Genomic DNA, 17,620 nt, shown 5'->3' on the forward strand with positions numbered 1-17,620 from the left:
GGGATGTCTTTAGAAGGTCACCAAAGTAACAGAGGAGTTGGAGGGTGGGCATGTCTTTCAGTGATGTTTTATGGAGGTTCCCAATGTGGCAGAGAGGAGTAGGAGGGTGAGTATACCTTTCAGTGATGTCTTATGGAGGTTACCAAAGTGGCAGCAAGGAGTAGGAGTTTGGGTATGCCATTCAGTGATGTCCTATGGAGATCACCAAAATGGACATTTTATAAATATGCTTTTGCAAGCCCAAATTAACATTCTCTTTAATAAGCAGTCAAACATAAGTTGCATAGTTTGCATTGTTTACACTCTAATAAAAAAATAATATATACCGTAGGCTATCATTATATACATTGTGCACAAGCATATTTTTTTCTGCAGATGGCTACTACAATTTTAACAGACGGACAAACCAAAGGGTGGTATTTCAAGTAATAACTTACTAGTAAAAAAGAACTGCATGCTGAGAAACAGAGAGAGGGATTAAATTCCATAGCAGATGTTGCCTCAATCATAGAAAACAGTGTGATGAGGACCTGCCAGCTTCTGTTCTTTTTTTTTTTTTACCTCTTGTCATTACAAAAGATTATCTGCAGCCATTCATCAAGAATTATCCAATTCTCATGAGGAGTTTACAAGTAAAGTTGTGCTTAAAATCATATTAACTGAAAATGAAACTGGACATGAAATATCTAAACACAATTAATATTTGTGCATTTGAATAGACCTAAGAGAAGCAAAATAAAGAGTGAATTTATCATGCATAACTTTTTATTCAAGTCTGTTATATGCAAATCAGTGGTGTGCCTGCAACAAAGGAAGAATTTATTTGCACATTTTCCTTACAAAACTGCAGATGTTCAGTAAGTAAGGAATCAAGATAATACTGGCTTTCAAGTTACTCTGCAAAATATTTGAATATATCACTCACATCCTACTTTGCATTGACCCTTTCACTGTCAAGGACGTAACAGTTACGTCGTTGCAGGACCTCTTTCAGGTAGCCAAGGGTGTAACTGATACATCATGAGCTTCTACAGCTGCCAGTTCCACATGCAGCTGTTTACAAATACAGTCTCCCGACCTAAATCAATAAATTGTGTATTTTTTATAAAACATTTTTTACTTTAGCTCTTTCTTTCACTAGATGAGGAGAAGCGAGCACAATATGCACAATGGTGCATCCTGTGCACCAGCATCAAACCTTCTACAAGACCCGCCTGCTGCCATCCTATAGAAAAATGGATCGACTGTGCAGGAGTGATACATCCATTTTTGAGTTCCAGTGATCACCACTTATTGGAGACATCATTGTGTCTGGTAGAATATAACATCATATGGGAAACACGGGTAGACATGACAAATAAATAAATAAGTAATAAGTTGTCTCTGGCTAAGCTATGCTGGGACTTATAGTTCCACAGCAGCAGGTTGTCTACTGTTGTAATAAATCTTTATTCTGACTCTGACCTATGAACTAAATAAGAGCTAGATAAACTGTGACTCTAATCTGATGTGGAACTACAAATCATGCTTGGACTTGTAGTTCTACAGGAACTGAGAGACACAGGCTGCCTATTTTTGGCCTGCATGCTGCATCAAAATATTTTTTTCAAATTTAACCATTTATTTTTTAATGCAGGTTCAATGGAACTTTTCATAGTCTACGACAACTTCTTGTCTTCCCATCCCTGATGTCCATTCCAAGTGACCACTGCAGTCATCCAAACTTCAATACCTTCTTCCATGCTATCTATTAAACAAGACACCTTCAACAACCGATAATCCTTTAGTGTCAGATGCCAAGTGAACTCTGTTGTCCCATTGTAGTTTAGGCCATTTTGCTAGATGCAATCACATATTCATCTAGACATATATTGAATCTTTGTACTTGGTAGAATCTGTGGTTTTAAGATTTTGTGTTTGTTCTTTGCTGTAAAAGATATTAAACCACAAATAATATATTTTGGCAGAAAATCTATTTTTTTACCACAGATTTTTAGCACTGTGGTTGGCTTAAAAGAAAAATGTTGAATAGCGCGAATAGCTTAAATTCTCAAGTGTTCCCTACTTTGGAAAGTATTGGGACCTCCCTAGTTCTGCTTATCTGAGCATGAGGAGGAGTTAGCGCTTGCACAGTGAAAACCCCTAAACCCCTTGTGGCCTTACTGTTCATGTGCTGACTCCTGGGCATGCTGAGTGATGAGCAGTGTGGGGGCCTCTTCTAGGCATGTAGGGGGTGGTGCTTAGTGAACTTCCATTCAGACGAACAGAACTGGGGCATCAGAATGGTGGACCAGCTTAACCCCTGGTTAAATACTCCTGCGCTGAGACCTTCAGCGCAATGCAAATGCTTTAAATATTTTAAGATATATGTACCTAAATACAACTTTCTTTCATCTCTTTACCTTTAACTTACCAATAAGAAAGTAGGGTCATTTTTCAAATAAGATAAAACAAAAAGTATTTTCTTTCCTATCTTTCTTATTTCACTGTATTATTAATCATTGAAAACTTTCAAAACTATGTGATTACCACTTTACCTGTCATATTACCATTAAACTGCTAGCTAGGAATAGATGTAGGCTAATAAGCAAGTTAAAAAAACTGCAGTTATTTTTTTTTTTTAACACCAGCATAAATATCTTTTTGGTAGCCAAAATAATTTTGATTGGGGTAAAAGTGAACAAATGAATGAATGAACTTTGCGCTTCTGTAAAGCGTCCTTTTCTGCACTAAAACGTGATTTGGATGAAATTTCACCATTATTTCATTCAACTCAAATTGCAGCAAGGCTTTGGCGCGGCAATACTTGTTCATGGTTCTTCCAAGATTAGCAACAAAGTGTGCTAATATATAACAGAATTGAGATATCTACTATATAAAAGCCTAGTGGCGTGTGTCTGTGTGTGAAAAAAAAAAACCAAGCTGCAGCTCCACCTGCTGGGCGAAGTTATGCACTGACCTACTAAATTCTTAGTGTGTGTGGAAAAAAACCCTCACAAAGGGCTGAAATTTGGTATACTAAGATGTTAAGATTTCTTAATTTAATTTGTTAATTGTTAAAAGTGTTTATAAAGATTTTAAAAAAAATATATATATATTTCTTGAAGGAGAAGTGACAGTTGGAAGTGGTTGGTGGTTGCCGGGGGTGACAGTGGGGAGTGGTATGTGGTTGCCGGGGGTGACAGAGCGAGAGGAGTGTGATACTCAGGACCGCTGAGAGAGATCCCTGTGTCTGGATAGACATCTGGATAGATGTGGCGATAAAGATGAAGGATGAGGTGATGGAGAAAAATGATGAGGTGGTGACATGTGGACAAAACCACGTTAAAAAAGGGTGCTCACGTCGGGAAGTAACGCTCTTCCCCTGAGGTTGCCTGGCCTAGCCCCAAATGCATGACAAGAACCTTTTTAACACCTTAAGTAGCTTGATTTGACTAGAATGCATGAGTATCATGCACGGGTTAACTTGTAGAAAATAAATTCCATCCAGCTTCATAAGTCAGTAGTAGTAACCTATTTCTAGAGTTGCCTAACTGTTTACACCACAATAAGCAGTATAATATCTGTATAGAGCTTCATTATACGAGGGAGCAAATGCATACATTATTGTGAAGCAACACAGATTGGAAGATTCACTAAAATGTCAGCACATTTGATAAATATTGCACCGTAATGTATCAAATCATGCAATAGTTTATCCCAACATAAATTTAGTGATCAATTTGACTTGCAGTTAGTTAAACAGGAGGTAAAACAACATTTGGAAACAGTTGTATTGTCATGCTGTGCATGAACTAATGCTAAAAATGAAATCAGATTGTAATTTAATTATACACTGTACATACACTTTACAACCTAGGTAATTTACTCTTCATATATATTGATATTATATGATAACACAGATGGTATGTATAAATAGAATTACATTGAACCAACTGTTAAAAATGTTCTGTCAGTCTCAAGTACACCTAAAGCAAGGTGTTAATAGCTCCAAAATACATTCTTTATTTCCCATATTATACCTTAACATAAAAAGTAACACTTATATTTAAATCATTTCCCAAAATATTAGTTGTGATCTTAATATGCTATTTTTAACAGTGAATCAAGGAATGTAAATAGCCTTTCATAAATCAAGTAATCCATTCCTTTTATATCATGTAGCGAGTATGCCACATAGATTTTGACAGGAGATAAGAACAAATTGATATATCTATCTAGGCCTGAGACTGTTTTTTAAGATTTTAGGGTACCACTGTAAAATATTTTTCAGAATCACAAGGTGGAGTTGGTGATACCTGCCAGCAGTTGGCGCTACTGAGTACTGAGGCGCGGAGTCTAACACGCCCCTGGTTTTCTCCAGGGACCCCCAAAAGGAGGTATGGACTTCGCTGCAAGGGATGTGCAGGTCGCGGCCCTCAGAATCAGTTAGCTGGTGAGGTAACAATTGAGGCTGTGGTGACGGCCGACCAGGATGCAGGATGGAACAGTCAGCAAGCCGGGTCAGATTAAGAGATACGGATATAGCCAAATCAGAAGCAGGAGAATGGTCAGGAAGCCGGGTCAGTACCAATAATCACTCTAAGCCAAAATCATGAACCAAAGGAGAAGTCAGGAACAAGCCGGGATCAGAATCCAATAAGCAATATCACAGGAACAAAATGCTGGAGCAAGGCAGAAAACCTAATACTCTGGCAAGCAAATGGCGTCCGAGTGCTCTTTAAATAGACAAGAGAGTTCCCTGATAGGTGCGCCAAAAACCGCAACCAATCGCCAACAAGTCGCAGCGCGATGACCGTGGCGCTTTGCGCATGCATACGGATGGCAACAGAAAGAGACGGTTGCTATGCAATGACGCCTAGCACAGTGTACGCATACAAATGGAATGGAATATGCGTTGCTATGCCACGGGATGCGAACATCGCAGGGAGGCAGCGCTCATCTGGAGGCAGACGCAGGACGGCACCTGACAATTTTCATGGAGATCCTTATGTGAGGGACAGGTTTGGTTAGGAAACAATAAAAAAAATTCTGTTCCACACAAAGCCCAGCCCCCATTATTTATTTATGCACCAATTCTATCATTTATACGTTTTAAACGTATAGATCGGCAAATAACATTCATCACACCATGAGCATGGCAGTATATGGGAACACATTTATATGACCAAAATATAGATGTTCTATGTCCAGTATATTGTGCAAAGCCTTATGACAAGTGTAGAGAGCAGCCCAATGAATTGTACTGTAAATAGAAAAACCTATAAAGGAATTTTAGACAATCACATAACTAGTGTGCAGTATATAGCACCGTGGCCTAAACATAGCAGACAGCCACATGATCAGCATAGAAAACAAAGCATAAACAGTATATTGTATAACCAGTGTATAGTACAAAGCTCCGTGGTCAGTATACAGAACAGTCCTAAGATTAAGATACATTATAACACCATGCTATGACCATTATACAACAGATTGCACCATTACCAGTATAGTGAACACAACAGGATTGAAAAAGAAAATTGACTTGAAATATTGCAGATTACTATGATAGAATAAATAAATACTTTTTATTTGCTGATTTCCATATACTTTTATGTGAGGTCTTTCACTGGCCCTTCTTTGGGAACAAGCTTTACACTGTGTCCTTCCCTCAACAAAACGCTCTTATTTATTTTAATTTTCCATTACATAATTACTGTGAATTTATAACCTTAACCAACTTTAGTAAGTTACTCCTATATACCACAGAACAAATAGGAACTGTAGCAAAAAGTGTTCTTAGTACCAAGAAAATGTTGCTGATACAATTTATAGCAAGAAATGTAATGTGTTTAGCACCATGATGAAATGCTTATCATCTTTTAGCATTGCCTGAAGTGCTTGCAGATCTTAGGCTGCTCAGTTTCTACTGGTAATGAAATGAAATAGCATGGGCTCTGTGCCTACAAAATAAAAGTCATTTCAGTACACTTCAACGTTTTTATTTCTCTACCACTATGAGGATTAAGAGATCAAGTTTAAAATCTCCTCCCCTGACGCTTCACGTTGTAGAAATGTTGCCTCTCATTCAAATTGATATTTTCTGCGCATTATCAGCTTTCATTTATCTTTATTGCAACAAAAAACACAACTGTTGTGGCAGATAGAATGCAGAATTGTAAAATAGTGCCGATAAAAATAATCAACAGAATCCTGTAAATAAGTATTTATGCTAAAAACATCCTGTATTGCACAGCACTACCAGGTGCAACAACTTTTTTCCCTTTTGTGATGTCACAAAATGTAATAGTGGTTACATTGTTGCATGATTGCATTATTCACAGCAATGTATTTAGAAAAATTTATTAATGTCTCATATACAGTGGTCCCATCTTAAAGTTTCAGTGAATTAATGAATGTTAACTGATAGGATTCTTTGTGAAACAAGTGAGATGTATATTTTTGTTATATATTAGTGTAGCTATATAACTGTATTGATATAACTGTATTGATGCTCAATGCTCAATGTAAAAACGTAAAATGTTGCCAGGCACATGAGGGGGATAACAAGCTCAGTAGATGCACAGAAAAGGATTTTAAACTCTAGTGGTAGGAGCAGGTGTACCATCACTCCTACCCTGATAGCCAATCAGAAAGAGGACCAGAGTCAATCAAGTCTCCTCTGGGGGTGACAGGGTTTAAGAGCTAACATGAGGATCAAATAGTTATTGGAGCTGGCCGTCAGAAGGAGAGGACCAGTCTATTTCTGTAGTCCTCCTAAATCCTTCACTGAAGATCTGGAAAGTATGAGGAGAGATAAGAGATAAGGACAGCAGGTATAGACTTAATTGGAAGTGGAACTAAGTAAGGGAGACCAGGGAGAGAAGAAGAGGAAGAGAGAGAGAGAAAAAGAGGAAGAAAGAGAGAGAGAGAAGAAGAAGAAGAGAGAGAGAGAGGAGAGAGAGAGAAGAAGAAGAGGAAAGAGAGAGGAGAGAGAGAAGAAGAAGAAGAAGAAGAGAGAGAGAGAGAGAGAGAGAAGAGAAGAGAGAGAGAAGAGAGAAGAGATTATTTGTGGCATGTTACATAAACCAGGGGGTGCAAGGATATGACAATACAGGAGGGAAATGGGTGACTATTGGAAAGAGTGGAGAGGGAGGTGAACAGAAGGAAACTAGAGTCAGAAAGGAGTGGAAAGAACACAGCGGCATAGTTTGCAAAATGGAGGCAGATGATAGATAAAAACAACAGGTGCTGGAATAAGATAGAGATAAGAATGGGAGCGATAAATACAATGAGAATAATTACTTGGCAGATGGGAGAGATACTTCTGAAAGTAAGCAGAGGTACATGACAGTAACAGCTTAATTTGAATAAATAATAAATGACGAAGTAAGAAGTAATAGGGTGCACATTTTATAAACTCCAAAATACGTGTGGATAGTTACATTGAGATAAAGAATAATGGGGCAGGCCAAGGGATTTAGGGCTGTTCAATAAAGAGCCAGATAGGTGATAGTGTAGGATAGTTAGACCATTGTGCTGCAGAAACCTTACAAAATCAATGCTTCTGAACACCCCTGTGGAGTCATTACAGAACAAATTCTTCTGACCTGCACTGCAGAGACAATGACACTGGAACAAGGACTTGAGATGCTACTGTGAAATATAGTTCAAGGAATGTCCCTTGAAGATTATGTGCGTCACTTTATTAAAACTGGATAAGAAATGTGTTGATATTGCAGGCCTGTACATCGCACACAAAACTAATCTTTAGCTCTGGCCAAGTGAAGAATTTAGTAATATTCTTGTGCATAAAGGTCAATATTCCTTATCCTTCCCTACTCCTTCTGGGTATTGTGTAAAAAGGGAGTAGACATGCAAATAACTCAAAGGTTCCTAAAGTTAACTGATTTTTTCATTGGTTCCATTAGTTGAGAGAACATACATTTTTAATATTGATTACACAAAATATTATAATATTTTAATATATGTAAGGACCATTGAAAGGGATATATAATGGCAGCAAAATGGTAATGTATACTCCTAGATTATAGCACTGTATTTAGCAATTACAACCATATGTAATTAAAAGGCAGATATATATATATATATATATATATATATATATATATATATATATATATATATATATATATAAATACGTTATGTCATATTGAGAGAGATACTCAACAATTCTAGCTAGCTTATTATATTTATTAGCTGAGAAATCAATGTTCTTGGGTAACTAAGCTACTTCTGCATTGTGATTGGCAGCATTCTCCCTAGATGATAAGTCACCACCAACACCCATGACTGCAGAGTATCATACACCTGTTACACTAGGATTGGCTCAGCTTATATCTGCATTGTCAGATATTATCATCATCACCATTGTTTAGTTATATGGTGCCACAGATTCAATAGCGTCTAATATATATGACAGTATATAGGACAGTAAGCATTGTAATAAATATATGGAAATAACTGAGCAGAGTAATAAATGCATGGATACAAGTCACATGGCATACAGAAAATAAATCATACATTTTTAAAGAAATGCATGTCTTGTTGCACTAAAGTCATGATATATGTTTACATGTATCTATACATTTCTCTGAATATCGTTATGAGAAAGCTATGTTTATAGATAGTTTTATATGTTAATAGGTTAAATATTATTAAGATCCAAAAAACCCAGATAACCTATATTACTAGTGCTTTTTTCTGTGCTCATATAGTACCTCTGTGATATAATTTTTATAGACATATGAATTAATTATATACATAGACATGTTTATGAGACTATTACAATTGAAATTGGATTGACAACTCTGATCTCTGTGGTTTTTATGCTAAATGCATGTCCGTGTGGGACAGGCGGAGAGTCTTTGCGCACACTGACTGCATGTCTGTTCTATGCAGACATGTCGTATTGAAAGATGCTGTTACGATAATTATATGCACTGAAACAACGATTAAGAATGTCTATGAGATTGTTCTAGTAGGCTAATGGTTTCTTATGAATATTAGTGTAATGTTTTATTGGCATGCCCTATAAAAAGTAGTATTTATTCTAAGTGCATTACATATTGGTGGTACATATTCTTTTGATGTAAGTCATCTCCACTTTATTTATGGTGGAGGTTTAATTGTATATTTATAATCATGCTATGTTACTAAAATGTATGAACTGATTGTAACTATTGTATTAAATATACAGTTGTACTCAGATGATCATTTTTGTTTTTTAGATATATACTATATTTTATTATTAAAGTTTTATTACTTTATTTATAGGGATGACTTTATATTATTACAGCTTATAAATTAGAGTATTGCTGTTTTCACAAGATCAGTTCTGTGTTTAGAAGCTGACATTACTGTGACAATGAGACGTATTTACCATACCTCTCCTCCATAGGGATGAGTAAAAACCCAAGGAATCTACAGGAAAAGGCTGCAGGCAGGGTTAATTCCTTATTGATTTCTCTTGCAGCGCACAAACACTCAGGTGCACCACATGGGTATCACAGTGATGTCATCGTGGGATTAAAAAGGACAGCCAGATCCTGCTGTCCACCCAACCAACCAGATGCAATGGTGGTGAGTGAAATGTGCTCAATGCCACTATCAAGTAACAAACTACTATAAAGCTGTTAGTTGTAATGGGGAAAATGTGTTGTAGGAAAAAACAATAAACCTGGGAACTGTGGAGCAGCTGTCTGTTTTGCAAAGAAAAGAAACAAATTGCTGGCTATTGTAGTGTCACGCGTACTGATTCATTAAGCTGTGAGTTGGTTGTGGTCGAAGAAAACACAAAACTTTTGCAAAGGAGTTTTTTTTAATTTGCCTGTGTGAATGCTAAGAGAATGTTAAGAGAAACAAGATTCCGCTTTCCAACCAAAACTTCTGTAGAAATGGAAGAAGTAATAAGGAGCTTGGTGAATTTGACAGCAGCACAGGAGGAGAATACCTGTTTTCTCCGTGTGGAGATTGCTCAGGGGAGAAGAGACAGGGAAGCTCCAGCTGCACCTACGCTGCAGAAATTAACTTCCGATGATGATGTGAAAGCATATCTGGTAGCACTTGTACAAGCCACCACCTGAACCAAATGGCAACCTGAGAGTTGGGCTGAACGTCTAGCTTCGTATCTTTCTTGGAAAGCTCATCACAACAATATAGACCTGGACAAAGAATAGGCTGGTAACTATCAGCTGTTGAAAATCGCTATACTTACAGTATCATGACTGGAGACTGTCCAAAGATGTGCTGAGTTGTGCTCAGCTTGCTGAACTTTGTAAAACACGTAAAAAGTTTTTGCAGCCAGAAAAGAACACTGAATGATCGATATTCTGGCTTTTTATCATTGTATCCGAGCTATGGACAGAGCACTTCAAAGGTGGGCACAGCAGGCGGACCCTAAGACATATGAGGAATTGGCCGCTGTAGTAGAGATATACAGTGTCTTGCAGCTTATGCCCAAACCTTAGCTGTCCGCTCCAAAGTTGGTGCTTTGGCCAAAATCTGGCATACAGAAAGGTGGATCGGGCATTGGTGAGAAATGTTTGCCTGACAAAAAAGCAGTCAAGACTGCTTTGGGTCCAATATGCTTTGAGTATAGAGGGCCTGGACATTTGTAGGCACAATGCTCAATGTCAATAGAACGTAGGGATTGTTCGCTGGTACACACAAAATCAATCTATCCTAGCTCCTATATTATGAATTCAGTTGGGGGGAAGTCCTTCTTAATCCGCATGGCTGTCTCAGTGAATCCCCATCAGGCACTGGCTCTGTTAGATTCAGGTATTGAACTGACCTTAGTTTCCAGCTTTATTTTGCCAAAGTTTCTGGCTGACAAATTGCCCAAAGTAAAAGTCACCTGTGTCCATCGGACTGCTGAGGAATATTATAGGACTCTTTTGCCAGTTACCGTAAGTGGACAAACCTTACCCTTTAATACTTGGCAGAGACTTTCTGCTGTTCAAACAGATCCTCTAGGAGCAAGTCCAACCAGACACCTTGGCAATTGAATCACCGCCCAAAGGTCCAGCCTTGAAGGACAAACATGAGAATAAGGGAACTAAATGAATGGGGTAAAGACAAAGGCAAGCTGTCCAAGTTACAACACTGAACCAGTTCCTGCCATCAGTTGTTGGCGAAACCTTGGGTGAAATTGCCACATCTCCAAGGAGTATTCAGAATGGTCAGTGTTATCTAACTTGTTACCACTGAGAGACTTTAGCCGAGACCACTTGAAGATGCTACATTAGTGAATGTTTATAAAAAAAATATCATTCAGATCAATGGGCCTGCAACAGGTATTGCCTATGATATCTTGAAAAATGATTTGCTGTATAGAAGTGCTAAAGTTCAAGATAAAATTGTAGAGCAATTCATGTACCACTTCAAATTCATGTACCATTTTTACTTAAAGGTGTACATACACATTGGTGTGAGGGACACCTGGGAGAAGACAATACTCTGGAGCGTGAATTTCTCAGCTTTAATTGGCCAGGAGTGTTCATGTTGGTAAAGAAGTTTTGCCAGACATGTATGGTATGTCAGAGAACTTGTCTGAAGCCTGACTAGTGTGCCCCACTAATTCCAATTCCAGTTGAGCGTATTGGTATTGATTTGGAAGGACAATTAGAAAAATCAGCCCATGGCTATCAGTACATGCTGGTTATAATAGATTGTGCCATCAGGTATCCCAAAGCTATTCGTTGCATAATATAAAATCAATTACAATAGCAAAACAACTCCTTCTGTACTGCACCTGATTAGGTATCCCCAAAGAAATTTTGACTAATTAGCCATATCTCATGAAAGAGCTGTGCTGGTTGATAAGGGTAGAAATATTGCACACATCAGTATACCATCTGCAGACTGACAGATTAACAGAACCCTCAAACATATGGTGAGAAATGCAGTAGCTCAGGAAAAACGGTACTGGAATGTATTGTTACCATATTTAATGTTCACAGTGAGAGAGGTGCCATAAGCATCCACAGGGAATAGCCCCATTGTTTGTCTCCAAGATGTGCTCTCTGCGGTGTCCACATCACTGAGGTTTGTGGTGGTAAGTGGCGGGGTGTGTGACAAAGAGTCTTATTTGTCACACCTCTTCTGTATAGAAATATGTAAAAACACAAGAAGTCTGCAGGAAAAGGCTGCAGAAAGTGTTAAATTCACTCTTGGTTTTTCTTGCAGCACACAAACAGGTGTACCACACGGGTATAATTGGTTAGTTGATTTCTTTGATTGGTATGTAGTGCTTGGATGGAGGTTAAAAGACTACCCGTTCTTGTGAGCAAGGCGACCAATGCCATCTGGTGGTTGGGTGACTAGACAGGTGAACTGTGACAAGCTAAAGGGTTGGTCGTCTGGTGTCATCCTGACAAAAATATGCTGTGCTATTTGTGATGTGGGCAATGAACAGCACAGTTTTTTCCATGCAAGAAGTGTGTTATCTGCTGTGTGCCAGTATTGCAATATATTATCACACATGTTGGAAGCAAAACAATTTAGTAATTTGAATGTGTTAAAATTTCCCACTCCTATTTATACACTGAAAAATAACAAACAACCATCTTTGAAAAGACTGCTCAAACCTAATTCTTTTGATTGCTTATGAGCATTGCTTTAGTAGTTTTGCCATAGTAAGACCTTATGAACTACTTTTTCTATTTGCATTGTGCACATATTAACTGAGGCTTCAGCCCTGTATAACTCTTTTTCCTTTCTACTAAAGTTATTATGCTATTTGCAGCAGGTTCCAGTGTTCAGAATGGAAAAGACGCATCCTTAGCTCATGCTGTGCAGCTTAAATGTCCTTTACATGTCCTGACCCCAACCAATCCTCAGTTATTGACTGCATCTGTCAGTAGAATGCTAGTGTGCAATTAATAGGTGTGAGCTAGACAGAGGAGCAAGGCTGAGGTTACAGATGCACATAGTACATAGCTATTATAATAAACTTTATAGACTTAAAAAAACATTTTTATAAAATTCAAGTGTAGAGGTATCCCCAACTGGCCCACCTTTGTACTGATCAGCACTACCATGCACTAACTTAAGAAAAGAGGATGGGAGCTTTTCTTAATAGGTGCCAGTAAATTGCATCTTTTATGCATGGTTAGGTGATTGCAGAGTATAAAAAATTCCTGGTGCAATAAATGTAATGATATCTGCTTTCTTTTCAAAACAAAACAACAAAAACAATTGTATTACTGTAATGTGTGCAATGAAAGGCAAATATAGTTACCTTTATCATTGTTAAATCTAACAAACTACTACTTCAGATCCTTGAGCCAAGAAAATCTTTTGGGTTTTTTTAACTAATAACAAAAATTTTGCTGATTCGAAAAAATGCTGCAGCCTCTATTCGTGTAATTTTAGGCAAAACGTAATAAAAGTGTATCTCTACTGCCTAAGATGACAGTCTTAAAATATCAGAAGAAAGTGTTTCCAACACTTATCAAGTTGTTGTACAGGATTTCTTTTTGTCTGCACATATTAAAGCCTTTTGCCTGATGCTGAGTTAGACACACACCCATTTGTGTAGTGTAAATATTTGCATTGTGTGTGCCCACAGAGAGAGTGCACTTATATGTGCGCATATAGAGTTGCATGCATCTGACACTTGCGCCTCCTTACGAGTGGAGGAGTAAATGGGAAGGAAAGGTTAGTCTAGTGTAGTCATATGCAGTTGAGGCACACAGCATATGCAGTTGAGGCAGACCAGTACATAAATGTCTGTCAGTGCAGGTGCAAACACACATTGATTGTGGTGACGGTCGCCAGCACTAGCTAGCCGCTTCTAACTGACTGATTGCAAATCCACCTCTGAAGCAGATATCCACTTTCTTCATTGACCACCAATATATTATAGGGGTTGTAGGCAGAACTTAAAAAATATCTTTCTACTTTCATTCGTATGCAAAAATGAATATTATGTCTGCTGTATTCTATCAAGCCTAATAGCAAATGTATTTTTCGCTATTAAAACAAATTTTTCCTGTGCTTATGACCTGGTTGTGTGTATGTGGGTGTATAAGAGTCTGATCGCAGCCTGCCGTACACCTGACATATATACTGTATGTAGTGAGCTGGATGCATCTTGTGCCTACGACTCATATGGCCATAAATATACTATTGTTTACAGGCAGATTTTTTTCAGCGCAAATAATCCCCAACATGCGTCCAATTCAGTATCAGGCCCTTTGTGTTTATAGCATTGAGCAGGTGGGCAACAATCTAGTAGATTCATTTTATGCAATCGAAAAGTAAGAATTTTAATTTTTCAGGCAATGTTAATAATAGAGTTTCCATCCGCTATTTTTGGTTCATGGTGTAATGTAAATTTTATGCAAAACACAACATAAGTTTTACACTATTTTGGAAACATGCTGTTTTACATGAAATAAGTGCAAAATCGGATGTCAACCTCTTCGCAATTTATATGCAAAGCTGGACACAGATTTATGCATTTAATTATCGTTAATCTGTATGTGGTATGAATAATTAAAATAATCAAATGCTTGCTAAAAAGATTACTTTGGATGATAAAATACAAACAAAAGATGCAACACTGCTTTCGGATTTACTACTAAAATATATCTGGAATGATATTAAATCCATGAGAGGTATATGAATACCAGGGGGGTGAGTACAAGCAGGCCTCCCACTAAACAGCAGTACTTTCTCTCACGTTTACCTTAATAGGCTATTATAGGAAAACATCATCTTCCCCCCTGCCAGAATTACCACCTCCCCCCAAATCTCCCTCACCGTGAAAAACTCCATAGTTTCTTCAGTCTCCCAATCTCACTACCTTAGTATCACCCAAGACTCTTCCCACTCCCACTCCCAGTCCTGTTGCCATCACTTTTGAAATATTACTAGAACACAAGTTTTTCTTACCCAACATTCAACCAAAATTCTTATCCATTTTCTCTTCATTTCTTGCCTTGAATACTGCAACTTGCTCCAATCTGGCATTCCCTTCTGCCATTTAACCCCAGCTTAAATTCACCCTTAACAGTATTGTGACAAGACTGAAAATCCCTTTCTGGCCATTCCATATCTGAAGCACCACTCTCCAAATCGCTACACAAGCTTCCCATATCCTCCAGCATCCAAGTCAAATCACTCACCCTCACCTAGAAAGCCTTCTTCAATACATCCCTTCATACATCTCAAATTTTATTTAAAACTGCTCTCTCTAATATCCTCTTAGATCTGCCTCTGACCCACCCTTGTCTCCTCTCAAATAACAACCTCTCACTCTCCGCTACAAGAAATATAGTTAGCAAATGACTCTGAACAAGCAGCCACCACCTGTGATATGGTAAACAGTAATTCATGTTTGTTCTCCACAAGCTTTATAGGTTATAGATAAAACAGTGCCATCTGTTGGTCTCCATAGTAATTTCAGGTCCTGCACACAGGTTTATGTTTTCATAGCAACATCCTCGACCTGGCTAAGAGCAAGTGTAGTTCTGCCCTAGGAGGGTATCTTGAGGATTTTGGATACTCATATAGCATTCATGGAGGTTGTGTAGTTTATCATACTTGTGAGGGAAACAAGGCATCAGGTTGGAACTGTGTATGCGAGCCATTCTGTATACTGAACACACAACATAGGATTTAAACCAAATTAGTACAAGTAAAAACCAGACACGTTGTATACCGGTCATGTTGTTCTATTTTTACTCTCCTCCATGTGTATACTATAAAATATCTCATCTAAAATGACTTAAAGCGCTTAAAGTGGACTTTGCGAATATAGGAACTTTAAATGTTTTTTTTTAAAAAAATGCATGTTATTCAGGCATATGCACGTCTGTATTCAACTGCAAATGAATATGAAGTGACGTCTCTTGTTGAATACAGGTCTAGGTACACTTTGCTCTACAGACACAATACACTGCATTATACGTTCAATACATATGTAGAATATAAAGTTCCAGCAGAATGCACAGAAAATAAACAATTATTGTCACCTGTTAATATTATAGTCCCTAATGAGAAATCATAATTTTTTTTTCATTATCCTCTCTCCATAAAATACTTTATCAGGATATTATTAATATCTATTGAACAAAAAAACATGCATTTTTACAGTCACGTTCACTGGTGTATAGTCCATTCCTGGGCATGTGCAGTGAGATTTTATGCAAAATACAGCACGTATCAGCATATAAGTTCCTTAATGAATCAGACTCATAGGGATTAGTATTTTTGCAAAATGTTGCAAAATGTTGGAAATCATCATGGATCAAACATTATGAGCAATTAAAAAAATATGGGGCAAAAAAATCAACAATCATGTGTTCTTTGTCTTGTAATTTAGTGGTTTAGTGGTTTAGTGGCTTAATCATAATGATTGAATTAATTAGCTATGTTAGAAACAAGTATTAGTAAGTGTAAAGCTAGTGAATGCAGTGAGTACAACCTTGAATCAAAACAAAACAATTATGTTGGAGACAACCAATGCAATTAATTTTGTGATTAGTCTTGGAGAATAATAATTAGAATAAAAAAAATGTTAAGAATTTTGTGATATCCACGTTCATATGTTTATGCAAGATAAGATAATTAGTTTGTACCTTTTAAAACAATATTTTGTCCTTGATACCAAGATGGTCCTGATGTAATGTTATCCTGTGTTCCTTTTGATAACTTTGCACCATTCAAAGTCCAAAATATCCTTTACTTGTGTCACTTTAGTCTTTATTTCGATACCGGATGTCCTCTTTTCATCTGGTATCATGCAGATGGTTCAAATGGGAATTATGATGAAGTAGTATCTTCGGTTTCTAAGTCACTGAAGTCAGATGCAGTGATTGATTCTTATAGGATGTATTAGTGTCCTGGAGTCAGTGCCCCTCAATGAAAATACCAAGTATTAGAATGATTCATAATTTGTTGATAGTGTAATATAGATGGATAATACTTAATATCTGTATGTAGCGTCTGGTATTGGAATCTTGTTATGCTGGGAGAAGGTGGCAAATTAGTTATTGACTTAGATATGTGGGAGAGGGGGGTGGAGTGTGGTGTGTTTAAAAAAAATATGCACTGCCAAATTAATACTGGAAACACCAAGTTAAAGCAGGGTATGCTAAGGATAGCTAACAAACTGATGCCATTCATAAGTCTGTTATTGTTGAACTATGCTGGCTGCTAACAGCAAAGATGAATATAATGCACTTTGCTTTCCTGTTACCTGATCCCAGGTAGTAAAGGAACACCCATGCTATGTTCTGCAATGATTGTATTTGAAAGGGTTCCTTAAAAGAGGTGCAGTATCTCCCTAAAGCATCTACCATATAAATATGTAATGCATAAGAAAGTTAAAAAAAGAGTATAAAACTGGAACACAACATTACCAATAAATAAAAATAACATTTTTGGAAATGCAGTATCGATGCCAGAACATTTAGCGTTCCCATATATTACCATTGTAGATCTATATATGCATTCGTGGATGTGCAATTCTTTTTATTCTGGGGTCATATTTTTGCTCATGCCATACATCAATTTCTTTCTAAAAAAAAAAAATGTTTTCTATTTTCCCATAGGCATCCAGTATTTGTAAGATACAATAAATATAAATTTATGTCTGCAGGTGTTT

At 37.3% G+C, this 17,620-nt stretch overlaps 1 protein-coding gene across 3 annotated transcripts in view; it reads right to left on the reverse strand.

Moving 5' to 3' along the window:
• Positions 1-17,620, reverse strand: part of PCDH9 (protocadherin 9) — a 1,670,245-nt gene that overhangs the window by 931,176 nt on the left and 721,449 nt on the right. The gene's annotated exons all lie outside the window — the stretch shown is intronic.

This window comes from Mixophyes fleayi, chromosome 2 (genome assembly GCF_038048845.1).
Source record: "Mixophyes fleayi isolate aMixFle1 chromosome 2, aMixFle1.hap1, whole genome shotgun sequence".
NCBI classification, from domain to species: domain Eukaryota; kingdom Metazoa; phylum Chordata; class Amphibia; order Anura; family Limnodynastidae; genus Mixophyes; species Mixophyes fleayi.